At 37.5% G+C, this 25,548-nt stretch overlaps 1 protein-coding gene across 32 annotated transcripts in view; it reads left to right on the forward strand.

Moving 5' to 3' along the window:
- PARD3 (par-3 family cell polarity regulator) overlaps nt 1-25,548 on the forward strand; it is a 711,028-nt gene that overhangs the window by 397,355 nt on the left and 288,125 nt on the right. The gene's annotated exons all lie outside the window — the stretch shown is intronic.

Here is a 25,548-nt window from a genome sequence, read left to right on the forward strand (position 1 = left end):
CGTACTTTTATTTTGGATGTGCATATATATTTGTGTGTTTGTGCAAGCTTACATAAAATTTAGCGTTAGTGTTTCTTCATGATTTCCCTTAGTTTAAAACGTAGGAAAAAAATAGTTCTTCATGATTTCCCTTAGTTTATAACGTAGGAAAAAAATAGTACTTACTGTCTCTCACCCCACCAGTAATTTGAAATAGCAAAACCACTGGCTTTGTATGCCTTCCTGGCCCTTTTGTCCCATTGGCAGGACTCTGACCTCTTTACTCCAGAGAAAACACAGCTATTGTCTTCTTCTTTCCGAACAGTGAAGGGGGCTTCATCATTTTCAACTGTATTTTGAAGAATTAATTTGTGCACTAATGTGAGTTAGTTTTCTAAATTTAAATGTTTGAAATAAAGACAATTTATAGAATTTTAGGGCTGGGCGCCGTGGCTCACGCCTGTAATCCCAGCACTTTGGGAGGCCGAGGCAGGCGGATCACGAGGTCAGGAGATCGAGACCATCCTGGCTAACACGGTGAAACCCCGTCTCTACTAAAAATACAAAAAATTAGCCGGGCGCGGTGGTGGGTGCCTGTAGTCCCAGCTACTCGGGAGGCTGAGGCAGGAGAATGCTGTGAACCCAGGAGGCGGAGCTTGCAGTGAGCCGAGATCATGCCACTGCACTCCGGCCTGGGCGACAGAGCCAGACTTGTCTCAAAAAAAAAAAAAAAAAAAAAGAATTTTAGGCCTTTTTTTTTTTTTTTTTTTTTTTCTTTTTCTTTTAGAGATGGGATCTCACTGTGAGGCCCAGACTGGGTTTGAATTTCTGGGCTCAAATGATCTTGCTGCCTCAGCCTCACAACTAGCTGCAACTGCAAACACACGCCACCATACCTGGCTTAAGACATTTTTAGCAATAAAGCAATCATAGGTATTTGTGAGTAGATGAAGAGCTTTTAGTTATGCTGGACTCTTTGCATTGTCTCTTACAACTGGCTTATTCATAAGAATCCTCTAAGTCATACTGCTTTAAAATTTTCATTATCACTGGGGTCAGGGGAATAGGGAGAGATTCTTCTTCAATTAGTTGTTCTATCTTGAAGACTGGGGAAGTGCTGGAGGTTTGTTGATCGGGAGAGATTCTTCCTCAATTAGTTGTCCTATTTTGAAGATGGAGGAAGTGCTGGATGTTTGTTGTGGGATGATGTCATTTCTCAGGAGTTGCTCACCTTGCAGGAGCCTTGGTCTACCTGCCTTCTCTCTCAGGTAGCATTTGCCCATTGCCATCACATATTCCACCTCACTGCCCAGCTCCCCCATTCCTCTACATGGTGATATGGGGTGTTTGTGTCTCCGTGTCTGTGCTATGTAGTTGCCACTTCCCCCTACCCCTTTGTCGCCTCCACATGCCTGGGATTGCTCTTCTACTTCCTTTTCTGGTTGTGACTCATCTTTTAACTGTAACTTATTGAGGAGGGTCTCCTACATTTTTAACACTGAGGTACTTGTGAAGAAAAAGGTCATTCATTTGAACAAATATTTGCCACTAAATTTTAGTCTTAAGCTTAAGCCGTTATGCTACTGTTATTTAGAAATATTTTAACAAGTAAAGTTTTTGGAATAATCATGTAATTATTGATTCTTAAGTTGCCTATCTTATTTTTTTAATTATAGAAGTGGATTCTATAGCACTGTAACTATTTTGGTTCTCTTTTCCTTATCTCTTTTCTACAAAAGAATACCATTCTCCAAAAGGACATTTTAGTGTAAAGTAAGCCACCAAGCACATGCAAAAAGTGGATGGGTTCTATTTACTGTGTTTTTAGTTGTTTAACATTTATGTCGAAAATGCTACAAGTAACAAGGAAACTCAGTTTGTTGAATGTTCACCATGTACCAGGGTTTGTGCTAAATATCAGTGTTCATGATCTTGTAAGTAAAGCAGGCATTACTATTCCTGTTTAAAAATGAGAAAACTCATCCTTTTACTAAACTGTTTGTATGTTACCTACCTAGTAAATGATAGAGATACAATTTAAAAACCAGCTGATTCTGGTTTTTAAACTTATTTCTTGTACAGTTGAAAACATAATACTAAACTTGCCATTTTGTTTTTGCTTAAATATTTCTTTAGTATTGACTCTAGGCTTTGGTGTTCAGTATTGATTTAAAAAAGTTCAACTCTGTTCTCAGATACCTGACAAGAGTATTGGGTCCACAGAAGATTGGAATCATTGTTGTGTTTATGATGAAGTAGTATAGGTGGATATAAAGCATCTTGGAACGTTTCAGTGGCTTTGACAGTTGAACAGAGATTTGGGTACTCTGCCCAAAACACTAAAGCTGCTTTGTGTGAACAAATAGTATTGACTTTAGGCCTTGAAGCACCAGTAAGAGTTAAACTAGAAGGGAGTTAAAATCCTTGACAAAGAGTCAGAGTTCATGGATTACAGTAGCATGCCACCATGCCCAGCCAGACCTATTTTCACAGTGACATGCCCCTGTAATCCCAGCACTTTGGGAGGCCAAGGCAGCAGGATCATTTGAGCCCAGGAGTTCAAGACCAGCCTGGGCAACATAGGGAGACCCCCATCTCTACAAAGAGTAAAAAGTTAGCTGGACATAGTGGTGCACACCTGTAGTCCCAGCTGCTAGGAAGGCTGAAGTGAGAGGATCCCTTGAGCCCAGGAGTTCGAGGCTGCAGTGAGCTATGATTGTGCCACAGAGCGAGACCCTGTCTCCAAAAAAGAAAATAAAAGAAAATTGGTGGAATTTTTGTTTGTGAGTAATCTGATGTGTTGAGAGTTGTTTGTCAGTGGCCAGGGTGCATAGAACTTAGATTGGGTTCTGGTTGTGAAAGTATCCAAATGTATAACATTAAGAGGCAATGTTGGTGAAAGAAGGGGTCTAGAGTGTCACATTGCTTCCTAATGAATGTTTCATTCATTAAAGTATAATGAAAATGAATTTGAGAAGAGAGAGACAAGAGAGCACGCTTAGTGAGGAGGGCGAGCAGGCTATTCCAGTAGAGAGAGAAAAAATTGGGAGATAGTAGGAGGTAGAATTTAAAAAAAATGGTCTTGGTAATCATTAAGATGTGATTTTTGTATGATTGAGACATTAAAAATGGCTCACAGCAATGTCAGTAGAATGGAGGGACACGCCCCAGGTTTCTAGGAGGCTATGAAGAAAATGGGAGGCATGAAATGCGGAATGCTAAGAGAAATAGAGGACGCTTCTTTGTTCTAATTTTTTAAATAGTAAAGGAGACTTCTGCCCAGTTGACTGCTGATAGGAAAGAGCTATTGCTCATGTCATAGGACTTTTTGCTCAAAATTTAAAGTTAGTCCAGGCACGCTGGCTCACCCCTGTAATCCCAGCACTTTGGGAGGCTGAGGTGGGTGGATCACCTGAGGTCAGGAGTTTGAGACCAGCCTGGGCAACATGACAAAACCCCATCTCTCTTAAAAATACAAAAATTAGCCCAGTGTGGTGGTGTGCACCTGTAGTCCCAGCTACCGCTGAGGCTGAGGAATGAGAATCGCTTGAACCCAGGAGAAGGAGGTTGCAGTGAACTGAGACCATGCTATTGCACTCCACCCTGGGTGACAGAGCAAGACTGTCTCAAATAAACAAACAAACAAACAAATAAATAAATAAATAAATGTTAGAATCTTGATTAGTTGAATTACTAAGCCAGATTTCATCATGCTTCATATTTGATTTGTTCCTTCTGGAGTCTTTCAAAGACCCTCTGGTTTCTACTTACCTAAATGGTTTTCTGTTACTGGAATACATCTTGTTGCCAATAATCTGTTGGAAGAATAATCTTTCTTCCAACAGATTATTATGAATGTATTAAATAACATTGGTCTTTATTCTTATCCCCGGGGATTCTGCTACTAAAATCTCTCTTCATGCTAAGAAACTCTTTATGTTTGTTTGTTAGAGAAAATATGACTGGTGATTTTATTTTTTAGCCCCTGCATGCATTGCTGTATGTAAGAAAAGAATGGAAGTGTTCATCAATTTTTAGCTGCTCTTTGACTTTTCTGTTAGGTTTGTATTATATTAGGTAAGGTGTTAATATACAATAACAGCAGTTGCAAATGTAGAAATATATATGACCTTAAAAATAAAAGGGAATTTAAGGGTTAATCTTAGTCTGTGGTGAGTTGCTTTTGCTGGAATAATATTGCTTGGGGACTTCCTATGAATAAGTAGATAAAAATTGGACCAGAGTTTCATGATTTCTTTTCAATTCCCCATGTGATTATAAATTTGCCAGATTGTTAATATTTGAACTTTAATAACGGTTCTGTGAGTTGAAAAACACCACTATGATTTTAAGGTGGTCTGGAAAACCTAGGTAGTTGTTGCATAATTTGACTTAACTACTTGAAACTCTGGTTCTCATAAAAACAATTTTGATAATAGTAATAACATTACTAGCTTTTTTTTAAATACACCCAAATTCAATTGTGTATGTATTTGTGTATATGTGAATCATTGTGCTATATTTAGGGTACTTTTTGGTTAATAACAGTAATTACAAGAATTATTCCTTTTCAAATTTTATAAAACATTTTAATTGACAAAAATGTATCTATTATGCGTGACTTGATTTGAAATATATATATATATTTATGTATCTATATTATAAAATGGCTAAGTTGAGCTAATTAAGACATGTAATACCTCACATACTTCATTAATTTTGTGTGGCGAGAACACTTAAAATCTGTTTTCTTAGCAGTTTTCAAGTATGCGGTATATTGTTAATAACTATAGTCACTGTGTTATACAGTAGATCTCTTGAACTTATTCCTCCTAATGAAAATTTTGTATACTTTTACCAACACATCCTCACCCACCCACCATCCCCCTAACCCCAGATAACCACAATTCCACTCTCTACCAAATTTGATGAGTTCAGTGTTTTTAGATTCCACAATAAGTGAGATCATACAGTATTTGTCTTTCTGTCCCTGGCCTATTTCACTTAACATAATGTCCTCCACTATCATTCATGTTGCCACAGTGATAGATTTCTTTCTTTTTAAAGGCAGAACAGTATTTTGTTGTGTGTGTGTGTGTGTTTGTGTATGTATGTATCTGTGTATTACACATTTTTCTTATTCAGGGTCTATTGATAAACACTGTTGATAAACAACAAGATAGGTTGATTCCATATCTTGGCTAATGTAAACAGTGCTGCAATAAACATGTGAGTGCAGCTATCTCTTCAACATACTGATTGCATTTTCTTTGGATACATGCCCAGTGGTTGGATTGCTAGGTTATATAATAGCACTGTTTTTAACTTTTTGAAGAGCCTCTATACCCTTTTTCTTAATGGCTGTACTAATTTATATTCCCACCAACAGAGTGCAAGGGTTCCCTTTGTCCACATCCTCTTTAGTACTTGTTATCATTCATCTTTTTGATAATAGCCATTCTAACAGGTGGAAGGTGATATGTCATTCTGGTTTTAATTTGCAATTCCCTGATGATTAGAAATGTTAAGCATTTTTCATATACCTGTTGGCTATTCATATGTCTTCTTTTGAGAAATGTCTATTCAGATTCTTTGTCCGTTTTTAAATTGAGTTATTTGTTTTCTTTTTGTTAAGTTGCTTGAGGTTTTTTTTTTTTGTATTTATTTTGGATATTAATCTCTTATGAGAGATATAATTTCCCAATATTTCTTCTGTTCCATATATTGTCTTTTTACTCTGTTGATTGTTTCCTTAGCTATACGGAAGCTTTTTAGTTTAGTTTGATGCAATCTTGTTTGCGTATTTTTGCTTTTGTTACCTGTGCTTTGGGTTCATATCTGACAAGAACTAGCATGTCTTGAATTTTACCCCGCTAAGTTCTTTATGTACATTATTCTTAAACAGATCCTGTGGGGTAGATGTTAGGATTATTACATCAGTTTTCTGGATGAGGAACTTGAGTTATGAACACCATATTATTTGCTAAAGGTCACACAGTAAATATACCTTGGCTTTAAATCTCAGCCTTTCTAACTTTAAAATCCATAATATTATCTACTAAATTATAACTGCATAGACAAAGGTGGATTATTCATAAACCGAGATTCCCAGGGGTGAGAGTGGGTGTCCCTGGATGTGCTGTGGGAAGTCTGTGAAATCTGTTCCTTCCTTAGGGCCCTTGGTCTGGTCCTCTGCCTGGAAATTGCTTTACCCAGCTATCCCCTTGCTTAATTCTCCTGAATCCTTCAAGTCTTTACTTGAATTTCACCTCCTCACTGAGACCTTCTCTGACCTCTGTTTACAACTTTATCTTGCTGCCTCTGCAATGTCCTCACCTCTTCAAAATTCTATATTCCCGGGTCTCCTTACCTCACTCATTTTTAATAGCACTAGCATACATACAGTTCTTTACATTTATTGTATATTTTCTTTCCCTGCCTATTAAAATATGAGTTTCAGAAGGGCAGAAATCTTTTCTGTTTTGTTCACTCATCTGTTCTAAGCACCTGGGATGGCCCTTAGCATATCATAGGCATTCAGTAATTGAATAAATAAGTGAATGATTCAGGGTGAGAATTCTCTCTGAATTCATAAATAAGATATATTGTTTAATGAGCTTGCAGCTAGGAAAAGAGTTCATGGCTTTTAGCGATTTTTCACTTTAACAGACCAGACCCAAAGTTTACTTCAAGCCGTAGTGATCCCTATGCTTTTAAGTTGAATGAAAAAAAAAATGGATGCTCATTTTCAGTTGTATATGAGCCATATAATCTACATTAATAACTAGTATAATTATTAATAACTAATATAACTAATCATTACTAATTATAATTATTTTATTTAAATAATTTTATATTTTATACTTACTTTAAATATAATTTACTTAAATAATTATAACAATTATTAATAACCAGTACAATAACTTGTATCTAGTTCAGTTTGCAGTTTTCCTTGGGATCATTTTGGAAAGATAAATTATGCTTTGCATTTCATTTTTGTTTTGTTTTGAGACGGGATCTTGCTTTGTTGCCCAGGCTGGAGTGCAGTGGCATGATCACAGCTCACTGCAGCCTTGACCACCCCGGCTCAAGCAGTTCCGCCTCAGCCTCCCAAGTAGTTGGGACCGTGGGTGCCCACCACCATGCTTGGCTGATTTTTTTTTTATTTGTACAGATGAGACCTTGTGATGTTGCCTGGGCTGGTCTCAAACTCCTGGGCTCAAGCAATCCCCCACACCTTGGCCTCCCAAAGTGTTGGGATTACAGACATGAACCACTACTCCTGGCCTGTTTTGCAGTTTAAAATTACAGATTGAAGACTATTAAAATTTGTTCTGAACATGTTAACATGCATATATTTTTGAATGTCACCATTTAAGACAAGAAACCAAACTGTGGGATTTAATGCTTACATATTTGTTATAAATACACAGTACAAATTGCCATGGTAGTCTTTGTCTTCTATTTGTGCATGCAAGTGATGTGTTTTTATTAATTTCTACAAGAATCATTGTACATGTACATGTAAAATATGTAACAAAGTTGATGAGGCAGTAACCATCGAGAGACGACTCCTGTTGTCAGTCGTTTAAATAGTTGCCCGTAATGCTGCACATTCAGTAAACTTAAAAGCAGGAACCCTTGTGTGGATGCAAACATAGTGAGGCCCAAAGAATTCCAGGATCATGATCTCTGAGTCATTTGTTTAACTGTTTCATCCTCTTTAAGATCATACACCCTTATCTTGGGCATCTGTCTCCCGTATATAAACTGATTGTTAAAAGTTTGAATGCTCTTGATCAGAGTGAATAATTTACTAAAACAAGTAGGAATAAAGAAATCCCTCTTCAGGTATCTACAGGAATATTTGCGTGTGAATAAGGTTGCTAATTGTAGCAGTAAAGACAAGGTGCTAGAAACAGGCTTAAGTGTCCATTAATGGAGGAGTGACTAAATCAATGATTTTATATTTGCACTGTGAGGATACTCTGCAGCTATTAAAACAATTGATTTTGCCTGGGCAATATAGTGAGCCTTTATCTCTATAAAAATTTAAAAAATACCAGACGAGAGTGGTAGCATACATCTGTAGTACTAGCTACTGCTATTCTGGAGGCTAAGGTAGAGGAATCACTTGAGCCCAAAAGACAGAAGCTGCAGTATGCCAAGATTGTGCCATTGCATTCCAGCCTGGCTGACAGAGCAAAGCAAGACTCTGTCTCAATCAATCAATCAATCATTCAATACGGTTGAGGTAAAAATAAATTCATAGGTACTGAAATATTTGCAAGGCATGTTGTTAAGTAAAAAGAACAAGTTTTACATAATTTGTATGTTTTAATTCTTGTGAAAAGTTGCACTTGAGTATATGGGTATATGGGTATGTCCTATATATAAAACAATACAGAATTGTTTTCCAAATTGTAATGATGGTTAATTCTTTCTGAAGGGAGAGTTAGAATAGAAATTTAGGGTGAAATATTGTATTTTATATATTTTACCACTAATTAAATATTTTATGAAACTACTTAATAATGGCAGAATATTACTTAGTAACTCCTTAATATTTAAAACATTTTCTAAATAGACCTACATACACTCCAAACTGAAATGGATTGGTTTTCCGTGCCTTAAATAATGTTTCTTTGCACATTACTTCTTTTCTTTTTTCTTTTTTGTTTTGTTTTTGAGACGGAATCTCACTCTGTCAGCGGGCTGGAGTGCAGTGGCGTAATCTCAGCTCACTGAAACCTCCGCCTGCTGGGTTCAAGCAGTTTTCCTGTCTCAGCCTCCCAAGTAGCTGGGACTACAGGCATATGTCACCATGTCTGGCTAATTTTTGTGTTTTTAGTAGAGGCAGGGTTTAACCATATTGGTCAGGCTGGTCTTGAACTCCTGACCTCAGGTGATCTGCCTGCCTCGGCTTACCAAAGTGCTGGGATTACAGGCATGACCCACTGCACCTAGCCTGTTTCTTTGCATTACTTCTTATCCATTCTCCCCTCAACACTGAACCTTTACTCTTATTTATAATTTACTTGATGTCAAATTTTAAGATTTTAATATTCAACAGTTATTATGGTTTTTAAATTTAATTTTATGAACACATGCCTTCTATTAAAAATTATAGGCTAGGTGCAGTGTCTCATGCCTGTAGTCCTAGCACTTTGGGAGGCTTAGGCAGTTGGATTGCTTGAACCCGGGAGTTCGAGACCTGCCTGGGCTGGGCAACAAAGTGAGACCTTGTCTATGCAAAAAAATACAAAAATTAGCCAGTTATGGTGACATGTGCCTGTAGTTCCAGCTATTCAGGAGGCAGAGGCAGGAAGATTGCTTGAGCCCAAGAGGTGGAGGCTGCAGTGAGCTGTGATTATGCCACTGCACTCCAGTCTGAGTGACAGAGACAGACACTGTCTCCAAAAAATACAGAAATTCTAAAGCTCTCTCAGGGGACAAGGTTGGAGTTACTTGCCCTCTGAAAATGGAACACACTAGACAGATGTTTTTATGTCAGCTACAATGATTTGAAGTTAGTCACTCGATAAAGACTAGTGAGTTAAACATTTCTGAAACAGATTTAGGTAATTTTCTAAAGATTAATAATCATGAATATTTAAGTAGACCTGTAATTTATTTGCTCATGTTTGTGAGGTATAAGATTAAGGCTTGCAGATTAACAGTTATTTCACATTCCCATTGGAAATGTGGTTAATGTGCAAAATAAAGAATGTATGCTGGGTGTGGTGGCTCACACCAGTAGTCCCAACACTTTGGGAGGCCTACGTGGGCAGACCGCTTGAGCCTAGGAGTTCAAGACTGGTCTGGGCAACATGGCGAAACCGCATCTCTACAAAAATATAAGAATAAGCCAGGCGTGGTGGTGAGTGCCTGCACTTCCAGCTACTCAGGCAGCTGAGGTGGGAGGATCGCTTGAGCCCAGGAGGTCTAGTATGCATTGAGCTAAGATCAAGCCACTGCACTCCAGTCAGGCAATGAAACAGGACCTTGTCTCAAATAGTAAATATCTAAAAATAAAGAATATATAATATAATCATCCATGGCACTTTACTGTCTTGAAAAGTTAAATGATAGACACTTAAAATTTACTTTTTAAATTTTGAAGTTTACTATTCTTGCTTTTAGAGTGTAGAATTACACTCTTTTTTCAGAGTTAGGACAAATTGTTGAAAATGAATAGCTATGAAATAGATTTATTTTTATGAACTTAAGTTTTAATAAATAATGCTTTTACTGAAAAAAGATGTTGTATATTTAATTTCTAAAGTTTTATTTTAGACTTGTCTTGCTACTTTCTCCAGACTCTGAAAGAAGAACTTTATTTTTTCTGGATGGGTCATTGGTCATGTTTCCTCTGTTGAAATTTTTTATAAAATCATATTGGTAACTTGGTTAAGGAAGGATATTTCTATTTGTACCACATTGAAAAGTACCTGTGAAATTTAGGATCAGCCTATTTTCTGCTTTTTGTGGTGAAAAGTCAGAAAAGCTGAACAGTAATAAATGCAGTTGGTAATTGAAAACAATTAAGACAAATGTACTCATTATTTCCTTTCAAAAATTTCCTCAAGTTCAAAATAAATCCAAACAATCGAAATTACATTTTCTTTATTTTGAAAATAATTAATCCATTACGTTCAATCACCTTTAAGAATTTCTGTTGCAACTTAAACATAATGATTCAAAAATAAGAAAAACACCATTAGAGAAGAGACACAATGTTGGTGGTTCATAGGTGAAGGGGGTATGAGGTTGAGCGTATTCTTTCAATTTCCTTGAGGTTTGAAGTTTTCCCAAATAAAAATTTTGAGCATAGGAAATTCAGTGTAAACCATGTTCTTTTCTGTGACTTTTTAAAACTGCAAAGTGAATTTATTCTTACCTGAATACTGTAATCGCCTGATGGGTTCTTCGTTCCCGCTGCACAGACAAAATCAGTCCACTGAGACCACAGCATTACAGTAGAGAAAGTTTAATTGACACAATGCTGGTTCATGCTGAAGAACTGGAGTTATAACTTAAGTCAGTCTCCCGGAAGGCTTGAAGCTTAGGGTTTTTATGGACAATTTGGTGGGCAGAGGGCTGGGGAATGGGTGCTGCTTATTGGTTGGGGATGAAATCGTAGGGGTAGGGGAACCATTCCTAATGCCTCTGGGTGGGACCTCAGGATCTATTGAGTTATGAGTAAAGGGTCCCCTGTTATCATCCTTGCTTTAAAGTTAAACTATAAACTAAATTCCTCCCAAAGTTAGCTTGGCCTATGGCCAGGAATGACCAAGGACAGTTTGGAGGTCAGAAGCAAGATGAAGTCAAGTATGTCAGATTCCTACTGTTATAATTTTGCAAAGACATTTCAATCTGGCCATTGTAGTTCATGATATAATACCATCTTTTTTTAAAGGTATTTAAAGTCACAAAATTCATACACTATTTTATTTGCAGCCACCTCTGTTCGTTCATAGTCTCACCTTCCATATTCCCTCTCTAGCAAATGGATGTCAATGTTAATACTGGGCAGTGTGTGGCTAGGTTTTCTTTTTCATTTTGCATTAGGTTGTTCCCTTAGTAATCCAATGCATTCTGGACAACTGAACACTAGAGTCAGGAACTGAGCTAGATGCTGTAGGTGCAAAGATGCCTGAGGGAAGCCTGGCCCTGATAGGTGCTTAATGAAGAGCTGTTTGCTCACTGTTAATATAGAACCTCTCATCTCTGCAGGCTGCCTTTTTCTGACATGGTCTCATTTTGATCAGGAAACTCATGTTGTTTGTTGTTAGTGATGTTGTCTGCAAAGTCCCCCCTGCCCTCCTTATATTGGTGTGAAGTGTCACTGAAACGGGCCACTCCCCTGGACCTCTTTTAAGAGTGCATCTAGTCTAGTTATGTCTGCTCAACGCATAGCTGACTGTGACATGACAAGATTTGGGTTGTTGTGGGACTCCCTCTGCTCCTTCCCTACCTGTGACACCTTCCCCAGTAAACTCTATTTCTTATTCACATCTTGTGATTTTGGCAATGTGTATTTTGCACTCTCTTTGCAAGTGGTGTGTCCTATTCTTAAGTAGCTCTCTTTTGAGGAGGGTAGAACTACATACACGAAGACAGCTGACTTCGTGGATTGACAGTACAGACAGGAGATGGATTACCTAACTACTCTGAGCTGCAGTTCTCTGTTCCTAACAGGAACAGCATGTGTATAGTACCTGGCGGATTCATGAAGGCTTTTAAATCTATGACCACTCAGTTAATGCCTTCTGTCCTCCTACCCATCTTTACCCTCTGAGGGTACCCTCCATGTAAAGTTGTTTTTAGTATTTAAGTGTAATATCCATAAGACAAACTGTTTTCTCCAGACAGTGTGTATGCACTTAACAGGTATACTTGTAAAACACCAAATAGCAATTCTGTGTTCAGGACCACTTTGCTGATGGGTAGATTTTGGGGTGCAATGCCACCCCAAACTATGTCCTCTCCAAGTGTCTCCTTTCCTTAATCCCACTGATGAGGTGCCATAACTGTGAGCAGAGGCACTGTGCTGTTTAATCCCTTTCTACTGGTCTTTTATGCAATTCAGGTTCCTTTTTAGATAAGAATCGTTCTTTGCTGTTTGACTGGTTTGTTTTAAATTCGTTGGTTGATAGCATTTCATTTGTTGGTTCAAGTAACATTTAAACATGTGATATATGAATAGGCTTTCTAGAATGCAAAACAATACATATAAAAGCAATAATCTGGCCAACGATGAGTATGATTCAGAGTGTTGATACTTTATGTTATTGGTTTTGCTTATTTATTGATCTTCTAGGAACTCTTTCTTTTCTTTCTAATGGTACTCAAGTACCACTTCATTCACTTGGCTGGCTTCTCCCTTCTCCTGAGCCAACTGTGCATGTGTCTTCCCAAGTCTGTGTTCAGTGACACTATATTGGTTGCCAGGGTGGGTGTGTTTGTGCCGCAGGTATCAATAAACACTACATATAGGGCTCCCCCCCTCCTTTTTTTTTTTTTTTTTTTTTTTGGAGATTCTATTAGATGTTTATTAGCACGCTCCTGGTTCTCTCATTTCTTCATACCAGTTCCTATGCGTTGTTGGTTATTCCTCCAGAAGTTGGTGGTTCTTCCTCCTGGTCATGGCTTTAACAGTCTGTTTCTTGCGTAGATTTTGGTCTTTCACCTGTAAGATCAAACTTCTGGTTACTGCAAATGAATCTGCATGTCTGCATCTGCTTGTCTGGTCTGCCCACCCCCATTCCTCTCCCCATGAGTCCCTGGAAGAGTTGTGATATGGAGGCACTTGGGGAGGTCTTTTCAGTTTCCTTTTCCCAGTACTTAATGATGTTGCTTTAAAAATTTTTTTTATTTTTTTCTAAATATATAATACGTATGCATGCAATATTTTGTTATATCCATAGAAGGTATAATGATCAGGGTACTGGGCATGTCCATCACCTTGAGTATTTACCATTTCTCTGGGTATGTTTCAAGTCCTCTCTACTTTCTATTTTGAAATATGCAATAGATTGTTTATTTGTTCTTTTAATTTTTTTTTTTTTTTAGAGACTGGGTCACGCTGTGTTGCCCAGGCTGGTTTTGAACTCCTGGGCTCAAGCAATCAGCCCATCTTGGCCTCCCAAGTGCTGGGATTACAGATGTGAGCCCACGCCCAGCCAGATTGTTGTTAACTGTGGTCAGTAGTTTCAGCTTTTATAGAAACCCTAGGGTTTTGACCCGAGGATGTGATTTAAAACTGATCCTTTCCAACTTCTCAGTCCTATCTGAGTTGCAAGGCCGACTGAGTGTTCCTTTAGGATATTTTATGGCCAGCAACATCATGGGGTTTTAAGTGCCTTGAGAAGACAGCTGAGCCATAGCAGTGCTCTTCTTGGGCATGTGGATACAGTAGACATGCTTATATTTTTTAAATATGATTTGTACTCTGTACCTTGATGATATTTATTTCTCTTCCCCACACCCCCCCCCCACCTTTTTTTTTTTTTAAGAGTGAGGGTCTTGCTCTGTCACCCAGGCTGGAGTCGCTCTGTCACCCAAGCTGGACTGCAGTGGCATGATTATAGCTCACTGCAGTGTAGACCTTTGGGGCTCAAGTGATCCTTCCACCTCAGCCTCCTGAGTAGCTGGGACTATAGGCACGTTTTACCACCCCGAGCCAGTTTTTGTGTGTGTGTTTCTTTGTTGTAAAGACAAGGTCTCACTGGGTTGCCCAGGCTAGATGGGGTTTCTTTTAAACTGTCAGAAGAAATGATATCGTTAACTATTAATCTCGTTGACCTTGTCAATTGTTTAACTCAACTACTTTGACATTTGCAATATTATTACTAGTATCACAAGTTTTCTCATGGTTTAATGATTCTTTTAGGGTAGAATTTTACTAATATCTGACTTGCTACTCTAAAGAATATTTATAGTCATCAACTTGCTCCCCCTTTCCCTTGCAATTCCAATTTTTTAAAAAAAATCCTCATATATAGGGGTGATTTTCAGAATGACAGAGAACAGAGCCAAAATGGTTTGGCCACATGAGGAGTGGGTTTCCTACTTAATGTTCAAGGCACAGACCTAAGTCCGTGAAACTCAGCGTGGTGATACAGACCTGTGAGGCAGGCAACTCGGGACCCTTAGAGATAAAGAAGAATCTGGACAAAAGAGCTGTGAGACTTATTTTAGAAATTGACTAATGACAGATTCAGGGTTTTGAATAGGAAATAGTATCTGGTATGCAAAAGGTTTCTCGAGTAAGTGGGGAAAAAAAATAAAAAAGAAAAAGAAAGGTAGAGCTGGCCCTTGAAACGCTAATCTGAAAAACAAAAGACTGAGCTGACTTTCCAGGAAAGTGTGAACGGCTTCTGAACCCACTTTACTTGTCTTTGTCTTTGTGTGACTATACTGCCCATTGTTCCTACACACAATTAAATACCTCCATGCTCTAGAGTCGGGTGTTAATGCATAGGTGTTAAGGTTTTTAAAAATATACCTAACAGTCCGATATTTTAAAATTGACTTTAGTTTCTTATCAGTTACAAAGTCTAATTAATTTATATTATAGATCTGAAGGGCTGCCTAATAAACTTTTTTTCAAGAGAGAAAATTTCTGTTGCTAGTAACCCAGTTCACCCTAGTCTATTATTTGGAGAACAAATAAGCAGTCATCTTGATCCTCTTTTATCTGAACATTTTAAGAATAACGTTTCAAGAGTGAAACAGTTCTGATCCCCCAGTATGACCTAAACAAATATTTCAGATCTTTTATTTTTGTAAGTGAAAGTAGTGTCTTCTTTATTTTCTATTTCTTATTTGTCCTATGTATCATTTGTTTAATCATTTTTCTAAAAATTATAATGTGTCTTTCTCTGAAGGCATCTCTTTCTGGTAAATATTGATATGAAAATGTTTCATATAAAATGAGCTGAAGTTCTTTTAGTCCTTTTGTAAATATGAGTCCCGGATTTAATTAAATCCCAAGGGAAGAACCTGAGGAAACCAAAACTACTAACATAATTGGGCCAAATTGTGTAATCAAAAGCAAATGATATGGTTATTAAATCTAATGAAATGATTTCCCAGCATTTAATTCATTTCTCTGATTCAAGATATTTTAGTAATAAATAAGTGTTGAAATGGACGTTCTGTGCTGTCACCACTTTTAAACAGTTATTTTCTCAAGACCATTTCTGGTTAGAAATATTTCTAAAGGTTACACCTTAATGCAGATAGTGGATGTCTGCTGGGGCTGGGAGAAAAGGAAGGTGGAGCAGGAGGTGATGTGTGGGTCCTTATGAAAGCAGAGGGAAAGGAATGAAGACACTACATTGCTTTTTAAAAAGTGTTATTCTCTTATATCAGCATCTTCATTTTACATAAAATGAAAACATGCCATTGCTTGGTAAAATCTATATGATAGCTAAGGGATTAATGGCTAGTTTGGCTGGTGCCGGGGTTCATGCCTGTATTCCTAGCACTTTGAGAGGCCAAGGTGGGAAGAACGCTTGAGGCCAGGACTTAGAGACCAAAATGGGCAACATACTGAGACCCAGTTTGTACAAACATTTTAAAAATTGGCCAGGTGTGATGGTGCACATCTTTAGTCCTAGCCACTCAGGAGGCTGAGGCAGGAGGATTGCTTGAGCCCAGGAGTTTGAGGCTGCAGTAAGCTATGATTATACCACTGTACTCCAGCCTAGGTGACAGAATAATGAGACCCTGTCTCTTAAAAAAGGAGGAAATATACACACGCATACACAGCATACACACATACATACACACGATTAGCTTATAAAGATTTTGTTAAAATACTTAGAAAAAAACTCTTGATACATAAACTTGCAAAATAGTATATGTAATCATTCCACAAATGTGACTGTATTACGGTTTTTCAGAGAAACAGAACTGGTAGAATGGAGATTATATTTACCTGTCTATATATATAGATATGTATGTCTTTAGATATATACAGATATATACACACATATATAACGTTTACTATAGGGAATTGGCTCATGTGATTATGAAGTCTGAAAAGTCCCAAGACCTGCAGTCACCAAGCAGGACCCCCAGGAGAACCAATGGTGTAAGGATCAGCCCAAATGCCTGCAGCTCTAGTCCCGCAGAAGATCTGATACTTCAGTCCAAAGGCAAGAAAAGACCAGTATCTCCTCTTCCTCAGCCTTTTTGTTCTATTCAGGTCTCCAAATGATTGGATGATGCTCATCCACATTAGGGAGGACACTGGACTCTTCTCAGTTTACTGATTTAAATGTTAATCTCTTTCAGAAACACCTTGGCAGACACATCCAGAATAATGTTGGGCCAAATGTCTGGGTGTCATGGGACCCAGTCAAGTTGACATATAAACTTAACTTTCACTATGATATCTTCAATCTCACTTGCAATCTTAAATTCCAGCTAGAATAGCAGCAAGACTTTTTGCTGATAGATTAAAGGGAAAAAGGGGTATGTGTGTCTTTTTGTCTATCTCCTTATCTCCCTCCTCCCCCATCTCTGTCTATTAGAGCAGCTGTCTAAGAACTGAGAAGGATCTAAGATATTATCCTACTTGCGGGCTAACAGGTTAGCCTACCTTGGTTTCATGGTTGCTGACAGAAGACATGAGGCTCCTAGGTCAGAGATGAGAAATTGTATTACTCTTAGCACAGCATGCAACATAAGCATCAGCATATTTGGTTCAGTTCTTCCTACTCCCTTGACCTATGGGAGTGATGCCCTTGGGCCCAGATGGATGCCTGCATGCTCTATGGGTAGTGTTACAGGAGAGGACTCTGAGCTGAGGAATCTTTTATAAAGGCCGTAAGCAAGACTCACTGCCCTTGGCCCTGGAGGGAGACACTATGTCTGTCTCCCACGGCTTATCTCTGTACAGATATCTTTGAAGAGCAAGTCCAGAACAAAAGCAATCAGTGCCTCTGTTTGCAAGACATGCAGATTTTTAAGAGACAAATGGAGAATTGTCTCTTAACACAGAAAATAAAAGTTGTGAAATGAACAGTTTAATAAGAGACTGGTAATGATATCAATTGGCTTGGTCATTTTTGAAAGTAGTTTGATACTGGCTACCTTAAAACGATCATGCCATTTGAAACATTATGTTATAGACTTCCTTCAAAGAAGTGAATCCTAAATATTGAAATGTTTTTATTTAGAAATCTATCAGTTACTGGAGTTGAAATGTTCTTTGATGAGTGAAATGTGAAATGATGATATATTTACCTGATAGAATATTGAATCATTAAAAATTGTTACTTTAATGATTGCAATATTTGTATTTTATTATTACTATGTAAGAAAAGAAAAACCTATATGATCTCAAAAAACTGGAAGTAAACACCAAAGGTAAGAGGAAAAAAAGACAGAAATCATCTCACATCGGTACAGCAGTGTCCTGGAGAGCCTGGTGTTCTTTAATCACTCTAACTGAACTTTTGTGCCACAGAAGATAAAGGACACTTATTTTTTAAAACAAATACGTTATCAAATTCCCATTTTCTTTTTAAAATTTATCTAGAGGGTGGTGTTAGCACCTAGTTAGCCCTTAATAGTTACAAGACAGTTTTCTGAGTACTTCAATTAGCTTATTTGATTTTTATGGAAACTCTGAGATAGATGCTATTACTTTCCACAATTTATAAATGAGTAAACTGAGGCACAGAGAAGTTAAATAACTTGTCAAAATGATTCTGCATGCAAAATCCACTTTTTTTTGTTACTATGCTCAGCTGCCATATCAAATACAACATGTGTAATACTTTAAATTATTGTATTTGTTTAATATCTTATTTTTTGTTTCACATTTGTATCATATACTGGGAATTAAGGACAGTGCAATAAATACATAGCTAATGAGTTTTATTTTCAAAAGAAAAGTAAGTGTTACTCTGGTAAGCAAGCCACTTCTGAAATGAGATTGATTAGTCTGAATAAAATCATGTCAACTAGAGGGTGGCCACTTGGTCACTAGTGTGTGGTGGGAGAACCCTGAACAGTGCAGACACACTTCTTGCAAAACAAGCGGTGCCGGTGTTCCTGGCATGGTGGTATCTGCTTGAGTGGTCATCTGGGGTAAATATGTATGGGAATGTGGCAGATGATGGCAGGTGAGGTGCTGGGACTAGTTATTAGATTCAGTGATTCTTATTAAGCATCAATATGTAAATCTTCCTGTGTGAATCATTGATGACAGGCAAAATGGAAGAAGAATGTGAAGACAAATTGCAGTGTACTTTTGAATGTTGGATCAAATATCTTCCAAGAAGATTCCTTCATGTTCTGGAATCCTAATAATCAATGAGAAGACTTACATATTGGAACTGAATTTTAAGATTCCATTATGCATGGAACTGGTGCAAAAATGCATACTTTTTGTTCTCTGTGGTTAGATAGCTTTCATAAATCAGCACCATCTGTTCTTCTTTTGCTTTTGGTTGTGTGGAGTCATGTTGTGTACGTATCAAGACAGGAGGCATTTCATTTCTCTGGGAAATGGAAATTTCATGGACTGTGTTACATACTACATTTGATCAGTACTAGCTTGAGGTAAGAATAGTAGGAATCTGGATGAGGGGATGACACTCATATACAGTAATTACATCACAGGCACTGAATAATTCTTCATAGACTCCTAAATAATTTGATGTTGAGCTTTGTTCAGTAGAGCATAGTTTATATTATAAGGAACTGGACTTTGTCTAAAAGTATAACAAGTAGAATTTCCCTCTACAAGGGAATATTTTTAATTGTAAAATATCTTATTTTTGCTATATATTGTTATATTATTATATCTTACCTAATATTGTCTTTTCTAAAAAGTATTTGCATTTTTTCATGAATGTTTTTATTCTGGCAGAATATAATGATCATGAATTAAAATTGTATTACACATTTCCTGATTTTATTTCTTTGGAAGGTTGCTATAGATTTATCATTTTGAATTGTGAAGACCTTTCTCCCACAGATGTTTTCAATTGTTTTCCATATATGATGGGAAATTACTTTTTCCTGGCAATTCGGCCAGTTAATCAAGTAGTTGGGATATTAACACGAACGCCTTCTGGAATCCTATTTGTGATACCTAGGAGACTTGGAAACAGATTCCCTTTGGAATTATTTTTCACCAAATGTAATCCAAAGAAAAAGTGCTTTAATTCACTCTGTCAACATCCTAATAAATATTTTCTCTAGGATACCATAGCTCACTAAGAGTTAACATGTCTCTCATTAAGTTAGGAAAATCTTGGAGGGATTCTAAAAAGTATGAAAAAGAACATTTAGTTGAGTGATTTTTAGCAATATATTTGAACTGATTAAAATATTTTACTGTTATGAGTAATTTTTAAAAAAACATTTGACAGAAAATATTGAAATTGTACCATGAGAATTTTCATTTTTTTGTGCTTTCTAAACATCAAAATCAAAGATAATATGTAGGAAATTTAAGTAGAGAAGTATAACTTTAATTTTTATAAAACAGTTTTTAAATGATACATATAGGCTTTTCTTTCAAGTGATAAATATCCAAAATATTTACTTCTTGGACCTCAGAATTTGAATGTAGATACGCAGATGTCTGGTTTCTAGATTAAATTTTATAGTGTTCCTCTGAATTAGACAGTATGGTTTGTGTTCCTGTTTTCTGTGGTGAGAGATGGAGGCAGGATTCTAGTCTCAAGTGTTCTAGTTACAAGTCCTGTACTTTTTTCTGGTAGGATCACTTAAGTTTTTGGATTTTTTCTTTTTTTTTTAGACATGAGGACTCACTCTGTTGCCCAGCCTGGAATGCAGTGGTATGAACATAACTTACTGCAGCCTTGAACTCCCTGGGCTCAAGTGATCCTCCTGCCTCAGTCTCCCAAGTAGCTGAGACTACAGGCACACACTACCGTGCCTGGCTCTTTTCCAATTTCTGCATGAGAAGTTAAACTTCAGTTATTTTTTGCTCCCCCCCCCCCCCCTTTCTGGAATCCTAATAAAGGTAGTATGTCAGCTGCCTTTTTATGGCAAAAGTAACCACTGATTGGTAAATCACATCAAGACTTGAAAAACTATAAATATCTGAGAAGCAGCTTACATCTGTGGCATTGTTCCAAGAGACACTGGCTTCTCTGGGGCATGAGGCTTTTCATCCGTGCTAGCTCTTGCAACCTCCTGATGTGAGTCACCACGCTTGAGCTGCCTGCTGGGGACCCCAAGAGAGTGGCTCCTGCACAGCTGTGAGGACTGCTGGGTGCACACTCCTCTGGAAAACAAGGCATGATGCAACCTTGCTGGCAAGTGGAGTCTCCTGCCTTACACCCTGCACAGTCAATCCAATGCCAGGCGGTCTGTGGGGACCTTGAGAGTCTGCATGTTTGTTAGACCTGAGAAGCCCCTCCACCCCCTTGGCAGGCATTTCAGAATAAAAATAAAGACGTAATGCTAAAAGACTTATCATAAAAATGAACAGCTTCTCTGCGCCACTGTTCCCGTCTTTGTCCCTAAATGTCTGCTCTGATATTTACTTCCATGTTTCTAAATAATATATTTATGTTGCTCTTTCCTGATTACCAGTTACTGACATCTGTTGATTTGCCATATGGAAGATGAGAGTTGTTCCTTTTATACTGCTTCTAGTTTCTCGCTCCCATCCTCTCAATGCTGTTTCATCCAATGTCTAAGTTCAGTCAGTAGCCTGTGTCACAGCACATGGCAATGTGACAGTTGCTCACCGCCTAACCAAGTGGATACTCTGATTATACTTCCTCTTCTATAGATTTTTTTTTTTCTCCTGGAGCAAGTTTTTTTATGTTGCTTTGTTTTCTGTGTATATATTTTTGATTTTCCCCCTGCATTCTGTGTCAGGTCTGTCAAGATGCCTTTTATTTTTCAAATACTCAAAAGTATCAGACCTGAGCCCAGGGAGGAGGTACAAACTTGTAGTCGCAGCTATTTGGTTCAGGCTGGAGGATTGTTTGAGCCTAGGAGTCTGAGGTTAGAACTGGGCAACATAGCAAGGCCCCATGTCAAAAAAGAGAAAAACTAAAGGGGAATGAAAGAACTTTTATATCAGACCAATTACTAGTTTCTTTTTTTCTCATAGAGATGTACTTACTAGACCTCTCCATCCTCCTACTGTTATCTGAACTGGTTTCTGCCTGCTTCCCTAAACTGTCCTTTCTCCTATATTCTAGGACTTTCCTTGGGTTCTGACTGATTTCTTACTGTGTTTTCTGGATTTTGCTGGAGCACATCCAAAAAGAGCTTTATAATAAAGTGTTCATGCGAAGGAAGTAAAGATCTTCTTTGCATGTCTCAAAGTTTCTTTTATCTTTCATGCTTGGTCTTTTTAAGCATGTAGTTCTACACTGAATTTTTTTCAGTATAGAAGATACGACTTTTAGTAGAATTTAATATCACTATTCAGAAGGCATTTTTATCATAATCATTTGTTAATAATATTCCTAGTTTTAGTCTCCTAGCAATCATCCACATGCTATCATTTGTCAATCCTTCGATTAAACTCTGCAGTTTTGAGATAACTCCTCGTGATTCTCTTGTATTTTGTACAGATGCCTCATCTAAGAGGAGGAGGTATTAGGAAAAAACAAAAACAAAAACAGAACAGATGCCTTCAATGTGGACAGTCTTTTCAAGGATGTTTGTAGAGCTATCTAGGCATAGGATGTCATCTGTCAGCAGCAAGCAAGGATACTCCCTGTCTGTGTAAAAGATTTGGGTTCCCTGAGCCTAGAGTTCTTCTTTGTGTGCCAGTGTCCCTGGATCCTCTTCACATCACCTTGTGAGAATCTTAGCTGAGGAACCACTACATAAAAGGGTCATATTCTCGCTAACGGTGTGGCTGTGAGTTGTGAATAGTTCTTTGTCTGTGACCCAGGAATCTTCTGCCTTCTGCCAGCATTGATGAAGCCGTTGCTTTCAGGTAGGTTAAAAATCCTAGACCCCTCCTACTTTTTTTACATCTACTTTCTTTCTGAAAATGTCTTCAACCACCACCCCATAGAGTTTTCTTCTTGTTGCCATGTACTTGATTGTATATAGCATTTAGTTATCTTTTTCTTGGTTTCTTTACTTGTCCTGAAGACATTTTACAATGAAAATATCTTGTATATAGCAAAGCACAGTAAATACCAGGTGTCAGCAAGTTTCTAAATTATAAATAATATGTTTTTTATTTGATTGAGTGGGTAATATGTTTCATATTAAATTGTTTTGCAAGGTACAGTGTATGAATAGATGAATACATGTATATACCCTTAAAATGTTTTATATTTGTACATAATTGCCACAAAAGATTTATCAAGGTATGTTTTCTATATTATATACGTATTATCTATTTCTGTCTTCAATAATGTTTATAAATTACCATTTGTTGGGTAATTACTATGTGTCAGGCACCATATAATGCTTGTGATATGGAGGATTTTCTTACTAATTCTCTCAGTAGTCCTGAGAGGAAGAGGTTTTTTTTCTTTGTATCAGAGAAAGAGAGACGGGGGTCTAACTCTGTCGCCCAGGCTGGAGTGCAGTGGCATGGTCATAGCTCACTGCAGCCTTGAACTCCTGGGCTCAAGCTTTCTTCTTGCTTCAGCCTTCCCAGTAGTTGGGACTACACACACTGTCTCACCCGGCTTTTTGTAGAGACTGAGTCTTGCTACGTTGCCCAGGCTGATCTTGAACTCCTGGTGTTAAGCCATTGTCTGTCTCAGCCTTCTAAAGTGCTGGGGTTACAGGTGTGAGCCACTAAACCCAGCCAAGGAAAATGTTTATATTGTTCATATTTTACAGAAGAAGGGATAGAAACATGGAAAGGTACATAACTTGCATAAGGTTATAAAATTGGCAAATGATAGAATTGCTGTTCACGCCCAGGTCTCTTTAATGCTTGAACCCAAGCTCTTAGTGTCTGTACTATGCTATGAAATGGAGAGTAGGGAAAGGAAAAAGAAAAAAAAAAAGTGGCTGGATTGTATCATCTGAAAGTTCTTTGGCACTGTTTAGTTTAAATTAATACTATATAGTTCTATTTTTTTCTTACTTTAAAAAAAATAGAGGTGGGGTCTCACCGTGGTGCCCACGCTGGTCTTGAAATCCTGGGTTCAAGTGGTCCCCCCACCTCGGCCTCTGAAAGTACTGGGATTACAGGCGTGAGCCACTTCACCTGGCCAGTACTGTATAGTTCTTAAATATTGATTTGACATACATAATAACAGCTTTGTTTACTGTAGTTATAATGGAATTCAGTGTATAGTTCTTGCTAAAAGTAACTACATTTAGTCACAGCTTTAAAAAAAAAGTACCAGACAACAGAATAAAATCATATAGGAGCTGATAATTTACACATCCTAATGCTGGGAAAATCTAAGTTGAGGTTCCACAGCAACTGCAGCTCAGCCTCAGGGCAGTGAATGTTGCCATCCAAACTGGACACTGTGTGTAGCTTCATGAAATAATATTCTCCATGCTCTTGGGTGCCTGATAATGGCCACTGTGGGAACAATGTGTGAATTATCAGTGACTGTTTTATCATTGTAGTTTGGGGCATTTCATTTATGTGGCTGTTTCATAGTGCAACGTAGGTGTTTCAAGTGGTGATACATCTTGGTGGCATTTCAGTAGTCCTTAAATTATTAATGAATCCTGAAAAAAAGATCTGTAATGTGTAAGATTATTTTTATGTGCTACATCTGGTTTATAAACAAATCACATTTGCTCTCCTTCCTGCCCCCACTCCCATTGGAAAAGCATAATTTTGGGAGTTCGTGTTTACATTCCACGTGCAGTTCTCAGGCAGGTTCAAGATGCTGGTTAACCTTTGAAATGTATTATGTGCTGGTGCTTAAAGGAGATAGATGACTGAGAAGTACATATTAGAGCCTCTCAAGACACAACATCATCAATCAAATAGCCTGGCTTCATGCAGAGCTCCACCATCCAGAAAGCACAGAGCACAGCTATGACTCATAGAAAAGCTTGGTGCCCTTAGTTTCTACTTCTCATAGATTTGAAAGGGAAATATCAATTGGGCCTTACTGCCTGCTTTGCCTTCTCTTAGTATCTCTTCAATGATTCAATATATTGTTGGACATTGTATCTTGAACATGTAACTCTTGCTTATCATTTTGTTGATTGTTGTTCCTGTTGATGGCATGCACATTTCCACTGAGTCTCTCAAATAGCATGATTGAAAATATAAAATTTTTCTCCAGTGTTGGACTTCCTGTCCTAATATAGATGGCTTAATAAGTTCCCAATATGTGTACCTATGAATTATGTTGAAAAAGTTCACAATAAAATCACCATTGTCAAATTTATGTAATAGAAAAGATAAACCTAACAAATTATATGTATACATAAATTATACATATAAACTTCTAAGAAATGGATTAAATACATTTTACTTAGTTGCATTTGGGGAACATATTACCACAGAGATTCCTAGGCATGATTTTACTTTAATTAGCAAAACATTTACAGAGCTTCTACTAGGTGCCAGAGAGTATGTCTCCATCATTGTGTTTGGAGAATCTGAGGATCTCTTAACTGTTCTAATCTGGCTAGTAAGTCCATTGATCTCAGTTAGGTATCTTTATCATTATTCAAATGATTTTGAAAAGCCAACTTTTAATAATAGTGAACTCTTTAATGAAAAGACAGTGGCCGAGATTATAAACAAAGGTATATTCTTGGGTGGCTTTTCATTTATTTTTGTGACCTACCACATTTATTCCACAGGCACCTTTTTGAGTACGGATTATCTCATCTGAACATCTATCTAATCATTAGTTTGTAAGCTAAGAATAGTATAACTTCAATAAACTGACATATATAAACACCAGCAAACTTATTGGATTTCTGCAACACATTGGAACAATTTGTACAAAATATTAGGAGGATGAGGGCTGAGTACTTTGTTCTTTTTGCTTGTCCTTTTGTTTGGTCCTTCATGCACAGAAGTAAACAAAAGTGGTCCATTATGGCTAAGACCTTACTGCCTTTACAGACACCTCTAAATAATCAGTCGATTGG

This window comes from Papio anubis, chromosome 11 (assembly GCF_008728515.1).
Source record: "Papio anubis isolate 15944 chromosome 11, Panubis1.0, whole genome shotgun sequence".
NCBI lineage: Eukaryota > Metazoa > Chordata > Mammalia > Primates > Cercopithecidae > Papio > Papio anubis.